At 42.4% G+C, this 13382-nt stretch overlaps 1 long non-coding RNA gene across 1 annotated transcript in view; it reads left to right on the top strand.

Moving 5' to 3' along the window:
* Window positions 1–13382, top strand: part of LOC131278049 (uncharacterized) — a 112926-nt gene that overhangs the window by 3157 nt on the left and 96387 nt on the right. Inside the window, exon 2 of the long non-coding RNA XR_009185181.2 lies at window positions 5044–5172. This is a non-coding gene — a long non-coding RNA (uncharacterized lncRNA). The remainder of the gene's footprint in view (window positions 1–5043; window positions 5173–13382) is intronic.

Raw genomic sequence — 13382 nt, 5'->3', positions numbered from 1 at the left:
CACTATTCAAGCAGCTGGGAGTAGGGGTGGGGAGGGATGGTTGGCTCCATTGTGTCTTTTTTATTTTAAACTCTGTATCCTTGGTTTCTAGTACAGTTCCTGTACTAGTAAGCATGCAATAAATCTATGTTACGTGAATGAATCTCTTCCTGATACAATGCCCACTTGCTTGCTAATTAAAACAGACTCTCTTCGCTGTCCTTGTTTATGTTCATCCAATTAATAAACTAAATCATCTTCAACTAGTTAGTTTAGCAAGACTCAATTGGACAATCTGGATGAAGATACCAAGCAAACTGCCTGGTATTTAACAGGGAAACACTAAACGTTAGTTTACTTCCCCTTAAGATGAAAGAGGCTATGTATATTTCATCAGGGAGGGTTTCAACCTTCCTGTTTATGACTTGGAACAAATCCAGCTGAATGAAGAGAGATTTCAGTTTTTATTGTCTCCGTCATCTTTACTCAAGGCTTTCCAAAACCATCGACCTCGGTTGTGAGGAGGCATAATGAGGATATAATCTGAGATATTATAATAGCAGTGACATTAGAAAGTGTGGGAAGTATCGGAGAAAATATGTTTGGCTGTTAAAATGGTTTGCAATGCAAATAATAGTAGCTTCCATGTATTTAGTGCATATAGGCCAGGCATTGCTTTACAGCCCTTACAGCTGATCCTCAGGACAACCCTATAAGGTGGTCTAGAAACACAAGAGATAGACAAACTAAGTAATTAGATATCAACTAAGCAGGGGCACCAATATTTTCTTTTACGATGTTTCAAAAAATATGACAAAGTAGTCATGTTAAAAGACAGGATTTTGTGAATTTCTTTATACTTCATTATGATTTCTTTTTGTTTTGAATTACACACGGGTGTCACCGATACCCTTTTAGTGGACAGAATTTCTAAATCTCTTCCTTTCACACCTGCTCATGCTCAAATGTTATTAGCCCATTTTAGAAATGAGGAAACAAAAGCTCAGTGAGGTTAGATAGCCACTGAATCCATCAGGGGACAGGAAACAAGCTACAGAGAAGTTGGAAGGACTGGAGAAGAAAAAGAAGAGGGGATGAGTCTGAGGGCTGAGAAGGTGCACTGGCTCCTGGACTAGGACCCAAGAGCCTGTGCCAGCAATGGAAGGATGCTACTGTCGAAACCAGTTCTGAATCCACGGCAGAGGTGCCCCCTCAGCTAGGTCTGGAATCGGCTTAGGTTGCTGGATTCGGGAATAGTCCAGATGAAAACAGTGAGCAAACCCCAACAACGTCCCCTCGGTTGGAGTCAGAAGCAGGAGGCCTCACTCTTCTTCCTGACCGTTCCCTTGCCAGGGCCTCCTATTTGTAGAATCCAACAGAAAGGCAGCTATTGAGAGGGCCTGAGAAATGGAGTTTGCAGAACAGACTATTGGAGGGTGGGTATGGGCTGGAGAGATGACAGGCAAATAACAAGACACCTAGATGGCCCGACAGTGGTTTTGGGCCACACCGTGCTGCTTCTTTGAAGACCACATGTATTGGACACCAAAGTTATACTATCAGGATAATCTCACTCACTTCACGTGAGAACTCCTGTGTGAGTTCATCTAATTCACTTTACTTGAAAACTCAAGTTCCTTAGGCCTGAAAACTGATTCATTTGTCCTCTGATCCTGACTTTCATTAAACTGTGAATATGATCTTTTGAAAGAGAGAAGACATTTTCTCATATTAGTGAGTTTATGAATATTGGCACCAGTGCCCAAGAGTTGAAATCTTAGCATTCTGGAACCCTGCTGGGCTCTTCTGCTCCTACTCATTACAGCATTTTTCTCATATCCCAGAGAGAAAGTGTTTGCAATTGAAATGGCAATTTATATTCTTTCTTGCAATATCTCAGTTATTTGTTAGCAATTCTCAAAATGTATCTAAGAGCCAAATGACATTGGATTTTACTGTTGCCGATGCTTTTTCAACTATGATCATTAATCAGACAACAACTAGACTAGGTGCTGGGAATACCAGAATAGTCAAGACACAATTCCTGTGGATGGGGGCTTATTCCCTAACATTTGGCCCAAGTCAAGATAATTTCAGTTAGTCCCTTAGCAAAATATTTTTCTCTGAGAGAAAACAGCTTAGGTTGTATATTTTGTTTTCTTTATAAAGATTCCAGCTCTCCATGTAGACCCAAGGCATCAAAGACAAAGGAGGGTTAAGTTTTCTAACCTAGGCTAATTCCCCGGCCAGCCAGATGTTCCTCCTCATTTGTAACATTGACCCTCCATTTCTTTGCTGAAGCAGTAATGGCTAAGAAGTGGCTTTCTCTTGAGAGTCTTGCTGTCTGATAATGGAAGGCCAGGCAGGATTATGCTGGCCTGGCTTAATTTTGATGTCAGCACCCCAGGATCATGGCTATGATAAGCAGGTGCTAATAAGGCAGAGAGATTCTTAACTCAGCACCCTCAGTATCATCTCCAACAAGAGAGTATGAGACATGGCTGTGAGGCAGTTTGTGTCATTTTGCATTCTTATTTATTGTTCAAAATAAACAGCTTTAATGCTGCCTGGTACTTACTAAATGAATCTAGGCTCCACCGCATGGCAACTGGCAAGGAGCCCAATGAAAAACTGATCACATTCTTCCTTTCCTATCTTGTCTACCATCACACCCAAATCTTATCTGTTCCAGTTTTCAAATTGTTTCTTATGCTAAGCACCCCGGTTTAAAAAGAACAAAATGTTATACAGTAGTGCAAAGTGTATCGCAGATAAGGTAGAATTGTTTGGGTTAAATGGTGAAGGCTCTGGGGTCCCATGGTCTTGTCTTCTCTTTGTCCCTGGACATTGTGCTGTCTCTCTCAAATCCCAGCCCACTCAGGCCATTGTGAATATTTCATTTTTATTTGACTTTTTCTTGACCCAGTCCTATTGTGCACTTGGACTTTTGTGCTTGGCCTGCCCTTTTTCTGTAGCTCTTGTAGTTCAAATCCAAAAACAATATAAACATAGATTCCACCTGTTCTAGGGAGCTCTTCGTGATTTTGCTCCAGATACACGTCTTCTACACAATATTTAAAGCTATTTAAGAGAAGATCTATGTTTGAAGCATGGTTATGAAACAGTGAGAGTATCAGCTCTGCAGTGAGGCAGCCACAGTTTCAAACCCAGGCTTCCTGAATATAATATCTGGAAGATGCTGGCCAAGGGACTGACTTCTTTTAATCTCATTTTTCTTGTTGTAAAATGAAGCTAGTAATGTCTCCTTCTTTGTGGAAGATTCAATTAGATAAGACTAAAGCAATAAACACTGGCATTCAAAAGTATAATTCCATCCTCCCCGATTTGTCTTTGAGACTTCCCCACAACCTAGGACGGTCCCTTGTATGATGTATACTCGCAATGAATGTTTATTTGTTTATCGAATTGAATTAGGCCAGTGGAATTACTATTCCAGAAGATGTTAGGGAGAGTCATGTGGAGAGAAAAAGGCTCCAATGACAGAATTTGGGAAGCATCAAGCTGTATCTGAATAAATTTCTTCAAACAGGATTTAAAATTTTTTGTTAGACTAATATGCATTTTACGGCTATATAACTCTTCCTTCGCAGAGAATTTTGCAGGAATAGTATTCTTTTCAGCAGACTTTGGGAATATGGAATCAGGGTACTGGCCCAAGAGGGAGTGGGAGGAAAACATGCCTCTCCTGAGGGGTCTTCTCTCCTGAGGCTGGCTACGTGTTCTGCAGAGACCCCACAGGGTGACCTAAACTGGCAGATTCACTGTCACCCATAGTCTGGATCTTAGTGACAGCTTTTCAGTGAGATGATGTGGACTGTGTCTCATTGACTGACTCACATTAACCGTGTTTAGAGAATGTGAATTCATTCATTTCTCACAGCACTTACTTCAGGTGAAATATACTGTGTGAATTGGCCTGGCTGCATAATTTCTGCGCCCCACCAAAGCTGATCTACAGATTGAGTCAAATTATAATTGAAAGGCTTGTTGCTGACCATGGATCAGAGAGAATTACTTTTTTTTTTAAAGATTTATTTTTTATTTATCTCCTCCCCACCCTGCCCTGCCTGCCCCTGGTCCTCTGCTCTCTGTTCTTCTGTGACCACTTCTATCCTTATCAGTGGCACCGGGAATCTGTTTCCTTTTGTTGCATCATCTTGTTGTGTCAGCTCTCCGTGTGTGCGGCACCATTCCTGGGCAGGCTGCACTTTCTTCTGCACTGGGCGGCCCTCCTTACGGGGCGCACTCCCTGCACTTGGGGCTCCCCTATGCGGGGGACACACCTACGGGGACACCCCTGCGTGGCACAGCACTCCGTGTGTGCATCCGCACTGCACATGGGCCAGTGAATTACTTAACTGAATTTACAAGCTGTCCCTCAGCTAAGCCCTCCATCCTTCCCTCCCTCCTCATCTATCCATCCAAGAGATATTTCTTGAAAGCCAAATATGTGATGCAGTATACTGGAGAGTTATGGGGTAAGACTTCCTGGTTTTCAAATCATAGATCTGCTACTTGCTAGCCATATGATGTTGAGTAAATTACTTAACTTCTTAGCTTCACAGTATCCTTCCATGTGGTAGCACCCATGTGAACCAAGTTAAAATGTTACTATATGCAGACAGTTTAAACAGCTACCTGCACCCAATGCTTTGCATACCATTTTAAGGTTTACATTTTGTTTTCTCATCCACTGGAACAGTGTATTAGGGTTTTCCAGAAGATTGGAACTAACTGGATATATATATATGTCTTATATATATGAAATAAGGAACTGGCTTATGCCATTGTTGGGGTTGGCAACTCCAGACTCCATAGGGCAAGTTGCAAGCTGGAAACGGCAATAAAACTAGTGCAGAAACCCTCAGTCCAAATCCCCAGGGGAAGCTAGAAATGTCGGCAGGAGCCAATGCCAAAATTGAGTCCCAATTCCTCTTTTGACTACTGAAATCCTCATTTCCAGCTGGAAGACCTCCAGTTAATTGGATGAGGAGAACCCCACATTGCTGAAGGCAATCTCTTTTGTTGATCTGTTTTTCCTAGGTGCAATCAACTGATTATAGGTGCAAAATCCATTTTGAAATACCCTAACATTATAAGCAGGCCACTTCTTGACCCTCCAGCTGGACATCAGAACCTAGTCAAGTTGACATATGAAATTAGCCATCAGAGGTAGGTTGTGTGTTTGTTATAATCATTGAAGAATTGCATTTCAAAGTGATTAATTGCTTTGCCCTAGTTCACACCCAATGAATAAGTGGCAGAGCCAGTTCAGAATCAAAGAGTAAAATGTACTGTTTATTTTAGAAAATCATGGATTTTGGCACCCTGGGAAAAGAAATACATGATAGTTATACAGGCTCTCATTTCTTCTGAAAAATTCAGTCTTTGGAAATAAAGGATGGACCCTAGTTTCTTTGTTTATCATCAACTTTTGATTGATTTCATCATTTTCCATATTTATCCCCTGTAATTTGGACCTGCCTCAATTGATGCCCTGACAAATGAGATCCATTTTCCTCTTAGTGTGTTTTTAAAAGAAATTACAGTTATCCCAGACTCATGTTCTTAAGGAGGAAACAGTACATTTGGCAATTGCCATTTCTTCTGGTTGTGATCAGATTGAATTTCAAGCAGTCATCCTCAAGCTATGCCCTAATTAGGATGAACAGATATTATCAGCTGGCCTGTTTAATCAGTTTCCCATCTGGCATAATCATGTTTATGAACAGGATCTGCTTTTTCTTGGCTTGGGCAATAGCTAAAATCAATGGAACAAGATTATTGCATCTCCTCAGGAAAGAAACAGGTTCCACTCTTTACCTTCAATTCTAAATGAGCAATCACACTTTCAGACCTGCAGAATAAGTATGTGGGATGCTTAGGTTCACAGCACCCATTCATCCATTTACTCACTTCCGCCCATCCAGGGAATATTCCCTGAGCCCCTCATATGTGCTGGGCTCTCTGTGACCCAGGGCATACTATTATGAAAAAGAGAATATTTCTGAGCTCAAGAAGCTCTTGGTATAATGGAAAAAAGTCTCAAAAACTTGGATCTGAAAATGAAGCTTAGTGCTCTTTAGGAAAGAGTAGAGTATGAAAAATTACTGCATCAAAAATAATAGTCTATTCAGTTTTATATTCTCTCTCCGGCAATGGAGATTGTAACAAAGGAGAGTGTGGAAACTGCCCTTTGTTAAACTATTTCCTTAAATGAAGATACCCTTGATAAATTATTTGGATCTCTATGATGAATGATGTTTTATTGATCTCCTGGCTAAATTAAGGTTGGACAATACCAGCAGAGAGATTTCAAGTTAACACAGATGCAAGTGGACTGATAAAACTACGTTCTATCAGGAGAACTATTTGGGAACTGGAAAAAAATATTTTGGGAATGGTGCCACTTATCTCCTATAGTCCACTCACTCAGTCAATATGGCAGCCCTTGTAATGTAAACAGATGCAGAAAAGATGCTAGAATGCTCCTGGGTTCAATAATGCTGATAATGTTGTATTTCGTAAGGGGTATGTAGTCAAAGACATTTTAATAGAAGACTTGTGAAACTAGACTATATTGCTTTAGGAAGAAAACGAATAGTTGTTAAGGAGAGATGTGCTTGCCCTTAGGAAATTCATTTGGGCAATGGCTACCATGCTTACTGGAGGAAAGAACTACCTTTGTTCTTCCATTCTTGGTCCCCAAATCTTCCCTGCTCCCTTCTTGCTGGTGAAGCCTGGATGGAGGGAGGCCCTCATTAGCATATGGAGAAAGCTTGAGGAGCCAGGGAGGAAGCTGGGATTCCTTTCTTAAGTGAAGAGGGTTGAGTTACACACAGGAAGGAGTGAGTGTCATGCCATGGGGGAGGAGTAGGCTACCTGAGATGTGGTTGTAGAAAGAAGAGCAGTCAGAAGGTCACTGAGAAGAAGGGAGAGGAGCAACGGGACCTTACATGCACAACCTAGAAAGGCCTAAATTATGGCCCTCTGAAAGGCATGAGTAATTGATTCTGACCAAGTCATCACCTGCCACCTCTATTGCTTTGGTGCTTGCCTGAATCATCAGGAAAATAACCGCTTAGTCTTCTGTTTGAGCTGTGTGCCTATTTCCTCTAGGGAAGAGGGTTGTGGGCTTATTCACACATGAAACAATTTGGGATGTAGGACCAGCTGGAGGTGCTCTGGTGGAAGGGAGGGCACTGACCTTTCCCTGGGGCCGACTGTATCAAGAAGACCACAGATAATCAGATGTCTTTCTGAGCACTGCAAACTGCAGGGCTATTTCCTGGATTCCCCTCATAGTCTCCTCTCCACCCAAGAGCAAGACAGGGAACCTGCCATACTCTGGTTACATAAAATGACACTTCACAATGACCTGGGCTGTTGGAAAGTCAACCATGGAGGGAGGAAGTGAGGTCCTTGTTGCTGGAGGTGTTTAAACAGATGCCCATCAACAAGTTGAAAGAGATGCTTGAAAGGGAATTCAGACTAGGTTAGGGCAATCAGAAGTTCCCAAACCTGACTGCATACCAAAATCGAACCACCCATTGGGCTGTTAAAAATGCAAATATCTGAGCCCCACTCCCAGACTGGCCAAATCAGAATATTTGGGAGGCTAGAGGCAAATAGTTTACATATTTTTAACACAGCGATTCTAAACCACAGCCATGCTCCAGAGCCAGTACACTGTCTTAGTTTTCTAGGTCTGCTATAACAAAGTACCACAAACTAGGTGGCTTAAAACAACACAGATTCATTGACTCACAGTTCTGGAGGCCAGAAGTACAAAATCAAGGTGTCAGCAGGACCATGGTCCCTCTGCAACCTGTAGGAGAAAGTCTGTCCTGGCCTCTTCCTAGCTTCGGGTGGTTTCCTAGCATTCCTTAGCATCCATTGGCTTGGAGCTGCAGCATTCCAGTCTCTGCTTCTGTCTTCCCTGGCCGTCTTCTCTTTTGTGCCTGGCCCTGTCTCCTCTCCTTTTCTTAAAAGGACACCAATTATATTGGATTAAGAGTCCCCCTTACTTTAGTATGACTTCATTTTAACTTGATTACATTTGGTATGACTTTATTTCTAAATAGGGTCACATTCATTCGACTGGGAGTTAGCACTCAAACATATCTTTTTGGGGGCTAATTCAGTCTAGGTCAATGACAATGACCTTTAATATATAAATCCAACTCAGATTTTATGTTTCAAAAGAAAAAAACAACTGGACACTGAGAAGGTCTATAAGCTTTGGCAGTCACCCTATAAACAGGATCAATTTTTAAATGCCAGTCCTTTAGTATAGAAACTGGGTCAGTTTTACTGCGTGTTAAAAGATGGTTGTAGTAAGAACAGTTGCCTTTTAGTCACTCCTGCTGGGCTGGCAGGTAAAGCTGTGGATGACCTGGAGCGTGGGCTCCCAGAGTCCTACAAGGAAGCTGAAAGAGGATGCTGGAACCCTTCCTGGGATACTGAGAGCTGTGTGCATAACCACACCATCTGGTACCAATTTTCTCTCCTTCCTGTGAAGGCTGAGGTCAACAAGGAGAGAAAAATTTAAAGATGAAGGGAAAAAGTGCAGAAAACCAGTGGCGTCATGCAAGCATTTCTCAACACCAACTTTCTCATGTTGGTGTCAGGCAAGCAAGGGGCAGGGGCCCACACTAATTAGCCATTTTATAAAGGGGCCTGGCAACACTGTCCTCTCAGGGGCTCAGTGTTACGGTGGTCACCAGATAACCAAGGAAAGGCTTTTTTACAGCAGACACAAGTGGACACCATCAGGATGGGCTGTAGCACTGGGAAGGAAGCAGTTGAGATCAGAGCATGTCCCAAAGAACCTTGCTGAGGATTTTTCTTACTGGAGCTAGAGGAGGATTTTAATATTTTCTTGGTCATGAAGCAGAAAGCTGCAAACTTGGACCTGCTTTTGTTGATGGCCCATCAACAAGGGACAGCCAGCCTGCAAAAAGAGGCAGAAAAGAGAGACAAAAGGCAAGGCATGAAAGATGCTAGTGTCGGCATTCTGTATCCAGCCACGCTGGAGGCTAATTCTTCTTAACCCACCTTTTGGAGGTTTATGTGTGCCTATAAATCCCCCTCTTTTGCTTAAGCTAATTTCACTTGCCTCTCTATCACCCTTATCTGAAAGTGTCCTAAGTCATTTTCTGTTTCTAGTCTCTGTCCTTGACCCTCCCCTATATTTGAGTTATTGTGTGGGTAGTAGGCAGAATAATGCCCCCCCAAAGAAAAAGCGCATGTCCTCATCCCCAGCACCTGTGACTGTGTTACCGTACATGGCAAAAGGGACTTTGCAGATGCAATTAAGAAAAGGATATTATCCTAGATTAATTGGGTGGGCCCAATGTGAAATCACAGAGTCCTTATCAAGGAAAGAAGACAGCTCGGAGTCAGAAAAAGGGATGTGATGATGGAAGCAGAGTTTGGAGTCAATTAACTGTGAGCCAAAGAATGCAGGCAGCCTCTAGAAACTGGAAAAGGCAGGGAACAATTCTCCTCTAAGGCTTCCAGAAGGAGCCAGCCCTGCCAACACTTGGAATTTAGCCCCATAAGACCCATTCAGACTTCTGCCTTTCAGAACCGTAAGATAATAAATTTGTATTGTTTTAAACCAGTTGGTTGTGATAGTATGTTACAGCAGTAATAGGAAACTACTACAAAGTCTTTAAAGTTTTTGAGGCTTGAAGCAACCTCCCTGAACTGTTTTTCTCTAATCTGTGTCCTGCCTGGGCATTCCCAAGTGTTTACCATACATATAGGCTGACCACCGATATGATGTGAGCTGAAGGTCCAGGGAAGTTTTCCCACTGTCTTGCAGAATATCTGTTTGCTGATGCCTTAAATTCCTTGAACAAGAAATAAAAATTTTTTATTGCTCAATGGTAGAAGGCTTAGAGTGCAAATATTCTTTCAAAATATGTTGACATTAGCTTATATGCACTCAGGTGAAGACGGCTGAAAGATGCCGGGTCCTTTCTCAGGGCAGATGTGGGTGGGGTGAAATGTGCTGGGGTCAGAAGGCATTAATCATGCAAAAGTAGCTGCATGGTAGGGAGAAAGGCTCTGGGAAGGGAGAGGCCAGGGTTCTGAAGACACACTACTAGATCTCACAGTATAATAAAACCCCAGACCTGGTTTCAGCACATGAAAGGCAGTTTGTGCTTGTTTTTGCTTAATTGTGCTTGGCAGGGAATTGAGAACTTATTTGTCTGGCTGTGTGATCTTAACATCTTTAAGCCCCTCCAGTACCCCCATTTATAAACTAGGGAGAAAATTAACACATATCTGTTCAGGTTTTTGTCAGGATTAAATGAGATATTGAATGCGATTTTCTTTGCACTGTGTTAAGTAAGTAATAAGTGTTCAATTAAGTCCAGGAGTGTACTGAATTGGGAAGTTGTGGAACTGGAGCAACATACGAGCAATGGGATGTGTGGCAGGGAAGAACTCATATTCACCGGACAATAATCGTATCCAAAAGACAATCAAGTATGTATATAGTGGGTGACAAACCTGGCAAGTTTTCAGTATCAGAGAGATCCCTGCAAGCATAACAAGCATGTGTCGGAAATCAGGGCTATGGAGCCCAAAATTTATCTAGAGGAACTCTCTAGAGTATGTGGCAGCAAGAAGGGTTGGCTTTCTGCTCCCTTTGCAAGATAGTGATTCAGGCACAGGGAGCAATGACAGGGTCCAGTGACTGGATCATAAGTCTAAGGTGGTCAGAGTAGAAGGTCAAGAACTAGAATGGTGGGCACAGGCAATGGTTTGATGCTGACTCCCATGGATCTTCAGTGATTCTTAAATCCTGCTATCAATCGTACCGGTTCCACAACCTTGGGAGCAGAAGAAGATATGAGAGGGGAGGGTGGGACGGGGCAGGAAAGCCTGGGTCTACACATGCAGATCAACTGCTTCAGTTCTGGAGAGAGGAGAGCAGTCAGTCAAGGAACAGATGGGTCCTTTATCTTAAAATGAAGAAAGCCCGCTTTTCTTAAGACTAAACAGGAACAAAGCTTTGGGATCATTCATGTCTTTGGAAGGACAGCAACTCCAAATTATAGAACATTAGTCCAGAGACAGATTGAGCAATCATCTGGTATAGCCCCGTCTGCTTCTTTTTTAAAAACATTTTATTGTGGTAACATTTATATAGCATAAAACTTGCCATTTTAACCATTTTAAGGATATTTATTACATTTACAATGTTGTGCTACCAATACCCGAATTTTTCCATAACTCCAAACAGAAACTCAACACCCATTAAGCAAGAACTTTTCGTGTTCCCCTTCTCTTGACTCCTGGTACCCTCTAATCGACTTTCTGTCTCTATTAATTGGCTATCCTCGATAATTCACAAAAGCAGACGCCTATAATATGTGACTTTTTTGCTTGGCTTCTTTGATTTGGCACAATGTTTTTAAGGTTCGTTCGTGTTGTAGCATGTGCCACACCTCTCTTCTCTTTTATCCCTGCTTCTCAAGAATGGTTCCCCAGACCACCACCTTAAGCTTCATTAAAAATGAAAATCCTTGGTCTCTGCCCCAGATATGCTAAATCAGATTCTCTGGGAGGTGGACCTAGAAACTTGCATTTTAACCACCTTCCAGGTAATTCTTAACTATACCCACTTAACCCCGACTTCCATTATAATCACTCAGACCAGTCGAATTAGAATTTTTGGTGGAGGGTCCCCGGCACTGATATCCTGGTGAGCAGCCCGTGTCGAGAACCACTGGCTTCATGGGGGTAAAGGGACTTCCAAAAGGTTGCTCAACTGAGCAGTGGTAGAGCTGGAACCAGAATTCAGTCCTTCCTGAAAAGTAGCGCGAAGTCTGACTGATGTCCAAAAGTGGGTGGATGAACACAGAATCAGAAGATGGTGTCAGTTATTTCAGAGAAAAGGGCAGTAGGTTTAGTGTAAGCAGGGAATGATCTGAGGTTATTGGCTGCTTTTATTTGCCTGCCATAACCTGGTGTGCTGTGGGCCGACTGGATTTAATCAGGGATGCGCTGGCAGAAATAGGGCTCCTGAGCCTCCAATTTGTCGTGAAATTGCTGTAAGAAAGAGTCACAGCTAAAACAGTCCTTAGCATTACCCAATTAGTGGCCAATACACTAACTGTCTTGCTATCAGCAAATCCCTTTGCCCCAGGTAACCATCCACATTGATTAGCAGGTGCACGCAAAGCTGTAAAGCCGGCTGAGCTGCTGAGGAGGGGCATTGAAGAGAGTGAGTCTCACTCCATGTCAGAGGAGAAATAAGGAATTAAATGTGTATTGTATCCTCTGTTTTTTTTTCTGAATGAATGATTTTGTGTTAGCAAGGCAGATCCATCTCCACTTCAACCTTCACTAATCTCTCAATGCCAATGCCTTTGTTCAGACACAAATTAAATCCCTAGACAGTGAGCTGTAGAATTTAAGCTGCTGTGCCTCCTGGGGGCCATCCAAGCTGTGCTTGCGTTGGCCTGAGCCTCTTTTTCCAGGTAAGCGACACTGATTCTCCTGGGGACTGTCTATAGGCCAGAGGTAGTGAAGTCTCCACCCGGAGACCCACTGTTTCTGGCTTTATTTTTTGTCACCAGCTTAGTTCTGAGCATTCCTTGCTGCTGCTACTGTCCGTACAGGCCGTGACCAGAGACGGGTGTGGCTTAGCGACTTAGTCCAATTGGCACTGTTCGTGGTGGAATGACCCATTGGAGATCTGACATACACTTTCATTTTCTTCACTGCTCTAATGAGCAAGGGACTAGAAACCCCCTCATGGGCCTTCAGAGGGTAAGCCACTTACGGTGCAGGACAGTGCCCCTTCCCTGACAAGGTTGGGTGGCATAGAGCCCTCTTGGGACAATCAGGGGCAGGAACTAGAGTGAGGTACGTGAAGCACTTGTCTTGGGCCCCAGATTTAAGGGGCACCTAAAATTCAATACCTTGAATGCAAGGTATTAAAAAAGAAAAATTGATGCAAAAAAGTCCATAGTGAATAAATTTTAAATAAAGAACCCATAAGTAATGGTGCCATACCAAGCCATCTCAGCCTGAGGCAAAAGCAACAGGTCAACATTACCGATTTTTAATAATAAGGAATACAGAAAATAATCAATAATAAAATAGGAATGCAGCAAATCAATACCAGATGAATTTCCATCTAAATATGAATGGTAAACAATAAAGTTTTTAGAGGAAAACATAAAAGATCTTAAATTGGAAACAGGCACGTATTTCTTTTTTTTAATGAAAAAAAATTTTTTATTAGAAAAATGAGCTTACAGAATAACAATGCATAATATCCAAGATGTCCATACATCACCCCATCACCTACACCTTGCATTGTTGTGGAACATTTGTTACAAATGATGAAAGAACAT

Source organism: Dasypus novemcinctus, chromosome 3 (assembly GCF_030445035.2).
Source record: "Dasypus novemcinctus isolate mDasNov1 chromosome 3, mDasNov1.1.hap2, whole genome shotgun sequence".
NCBI classification, from domain to species: Eukaryota; Metazoa; Chordata; class Mammalia; order Cingulata; family Dasypodidae; genus Dasypus; species Dasypus novemcinctus.
The sequence above is the reverse complement of the archived record's forward strand: the minus strand, read 5'-3'. Positions and strand labels throughout refer to the sequence as shown.